The sequence below is a fragment of the Arachis hypogaea genome, chromosome 19 (assembly GCF_003086295.3).
Source record: "Arachis hypogaea cultivar Tifrunner chromosome 19, arahy.Tifrunner.gnm2.J5K5, whole genome shotgun sequence".
In the NCBI taxonomy this organism is placed as follows: Eukaryota; Viridiplantae; Streptophyta; class Magnoliopsida; order Fabales; family Fabaceae; genus Arachis; species Arachis hypogaea.
The window spans coordinates 123,380,040-123,383,545 of record NC_092054.1 but is presented as its reverse complement, the minus strand read 5'-3'; the positions used below and the strand labels follow the sequence as shown (position 1 = coordinate 123,383,545).

At 42.0% G+C, this 3,506-nt stretch overlaps 1 non-coding gene across 1 annotated transcript; it reads left to right on the top strand.

The window, feature by feature from the left end:
- The first annotated feature begins 2,245 nt into the window (after positions 1-2,245).
- On the top strand, positions 2,246-2,350 carry LOC112780225 (small nucleolar RNA R71). The gene has a single exon (XR_003191077.1). It is a non-coding gene; the product is annotated as a small nucleolar RNA R71 (small nucleolar RNA).
- Positions 2,351-3,506: the final 1,156 nt, after the last annotated feature.

Here is a 3,506-nt window from a genome sequence, read left to right as displayed (position 1 = left end):
ACATCCTCCACCCTGTGACGGTTCTTGTGGGTATGAGTTCGTTCTTCTCATTTGGCACCACAGTTATGCCACCTTTCTTGGGAACTACATGGATGGGACTAACCCATGGGCTATCAGAAATGGGGTAGATTACCCCTGCCTGCCATAACTTCATGACTTCCTTTTGTACCACTTCTTTCATGACGGGGTTCAATCTTCTCTGAGCTTGAATGGAGGGTCTAGCATCCTCTTCTAGCAAGATTTTATGCATGCATATGGATGAACTTATCCCCTTCAAATCGGCTAGGGTCCATCCAATGGCATCTTGGTGAGTTTGTAACACCTTGATCAATTCTTCTTCCTGTTCTTGGCTCAGGGCAGAGTTAATGATAACAGGGTGACTCTCATCACTACCCAAGTATGCATACTTGAGATTAGGAGGCAATGCTTTGAGCTCAGGTTTTGGTGCTTCCTTCTCTTCTTTCACTCTCTCTGACATGCTTGGCATGGTTGTTTCAGCAGCCTTGCTGTCACTAACTTCAATATCCTTGGTGAACTCCTCCTCTGCACTTCCTTTATTGTTTCCTCAAAAGTTTCTTGTACTGCAATGTCCACTACATCAACCCTCATGCATTCCCTTAGTGATTCTGATGGATAGCTCATTGCCTTGAATACATTGAACACCAATTTCTCATCATGTAGTCTAAGAGTGAGTTCACCCTTTTGTACATCTATGATGGCTCCAGCAGTAGCTAGGAAGGGTCTTCCCAGAATTATTGAAGCCTTGGCTTCTTCCTCCATATCTAACACCACAAAATCAGCAGGAAATATAAAATCTCCCACTTTCACCAACAAATCCTCAACTATCCCATGAGGGAATTTAAAAGTTCGATCTGCCAATTGGAGGGCCATTCTTGTTGGTTTGGCTTCCTCAATCTTCATTCTTCTCATCATTGTTAGAGACATCAAATTGATGCTGGCCCCTAAGTCACACAAGGCCTTCTCCCCATGACTTCTCCTATGATGCAGGGGATTGGAAACTGCCTGGGTCCTTCATTTCTGAGGCAATTTGTGCTGAATGATGGCACTGCATTCTTCAGTTAACAACACAGTTTCCTCATTTCTCCAGCTTCTCTTCTTGGTCATTAATTCTTTTAAAATTTTGCATAGAGTGGCATTTCTCTATTGCCTCAGCAAACGAATGTTGATTTGGAGCTTCTTGAAAATCTCCAAGAACCGGGAGAATTGACCATCCTTTTCACTTTTCATCAAACGTTGAGGATATGGTGCTTTAGGTGTATAAGGCTTCAGGACCTCTTTTTCTTTTTCTTTTGTTGCAGCCTGTGTAAAAGATTGTCCTTGTTCCTTGTCTCTCACATGTTCCCTTGCTTCATCCTCTATGATTTCCTTCAGATTCTTTCCACTTCTGAGGGTTATGGCCTTACATTCTTCCCTTGCAATAGCCTTGGCAGCATGAGAAACGCTTGTCCCAGGGTTTTGCTTAGACAAATACAAAATTTGATTTTCTAGCTTCTGGATGGCAGCTCCTTGGTTTTGCAGGTTAGAATTACTTCTTCCTTAAAGCTTTCAATTCGGTTATGTCTTGACTCATGGTTGTAAGCATTCCTTCTATCCGGTTTAATTGATCTGAAATTGTTGGTTCGGATTAGGTTGGGTAGGTTGATTATTTGGCCATGATATGGTGGTTGAGGGTAAGTGTTTTGTGTGGCTTGGTATGATCTTTGGTTGGAGTTTTTGGTATGTGGAATTGTTATGTTGGTTGTGGTTGTAAGGTTTGTGGTTTTTGTGGTTGGTTTTGTTGGTTTCCCCACCCAAAGTTTGGGTGGTTTTTCCAGCCTGGGTTGTAAGTGTTGGAATGTGGATCATATGATTGCCTTTGTTGGTTTCCCACATAGTTGGCCTCTTCCCAATCACCTCCTTCAATGCTTACTTCCTCTTGATCTTGTGTGTGTATTGCAGCCACTTGCTTTGTTTCTAATTGCCTGGTAAGCTCTGCTAGTTGCTTGGCAAACACCTTGTTTGGGCTAGAATTGTATCAACATGGTTCAGCTCCATGACTCCCTTAGTGTTGTGCCTTTCTGATGCATAGTAGTACTCATTCTCAGCCACTGTCTCAATCACTTCAATGGCCTCTTCCACAGTCTTTTTCCTGTTCAATGAACCTCCTGATGAATGGTCCACAGCCTTCCTTGATTCATAAGAGAGTCCATCATAGAAAATATGCAATTGCACCCAATCATGGAACATGTCTGGTGGGCATTTCCTTGTCAAGTCCTTGAATCTCTCCCATGCCTCGTAGAGAGTTTTCACCATCTTGTTGTCTAAAAGTCTGAACCTCAGATCGAAGCCTATTACCTTTTGTGGAGGGTAGAAACGTGCCAGAAACTTGCTTTCCACCTCATCCCATGTTGTTAGACTCCCCTTGGGAATGATTCCAGCCACTTAGCTGCTTTGTCCCTAAGTGAAAATGGGAACAAAAGCAGTTTATAGGCATCTTCCTGGACTCCATTGGACTTCACAGTGTCACAAATTCTCAGGAATTTTGTGAGATGTTGGTTTGGGTCTTCATTAGCACTTCCACAAGAACAATGATTCTCACCAGTGTATTAGCTGTGGTTTGAGCTCAAATTGTTGCCTGAATGGGTGGTTTCTGGATGCTGCTAACTTCCCGAGGTTGGGTTTATGTATGAACTAAGAACCCTTCTCTCAGGAATGGCATTGTTTCCATCAGCTCTCTCATGGTTGTGAACTTCTCTATCCATGTTGAGATCTAGAGCTTCCTCAAAATTGTCCCTCAGATTCTCCTTCAGATTCTTCTTCTCCCAGTATCTCTTTCCCTCTTGCTTCCCTTCTAAGTCTATGAGGGTCCTCTCTGGTTCAGTATATGGAGGAGTTGATGTCTCTCCTCTCCTACCTGTCATACAAGAACACAGCACAGGCAACAAAACAAGTGAAATACTCTTGGTTAATGGAAGAGTATGGTTAGAGCAATTGAGGAATTAATTCAAACAGTTAGTGAGTCAGTGAGTTAGTTGGCTTGAATTTAAAGGCATAAGAAAGAAAGCATGTAACAGAGTGCAGAAATTAAAATTCAACAAGTAACTTGTACTGAATTAATCAAAACAAAAAAAATGCTCATCTAGTTAACTTCCATTTGAGAATTGTCAATCGAAAACCAATCCCCGGCAAACGGCGCCATAACTTGATGCACATAAACTAGTTATGCTACGATTTAGGAAATTGCACGATCGGCAAAATTCCTTCCGGGCAAGTGCACCGGTTATCGTCAAGTAAAAACTCACAATAGAGTGAGGTCGAATCCCCACAAGGATTGGTTGAGTGAGCAATTCGGATTAGAAGTGGTGTTCTAGTTGAGGCGGAATCAAGATGAGATGAGAATTGCGGAAATGTAAAGTTGGCGGGAAAAGTAAATGACAAGAAATTAAAATGAGCAGAATCTTAAAATTGCATGAAATAAAGGAGAGAAATTAAATTGCTGAAATTAA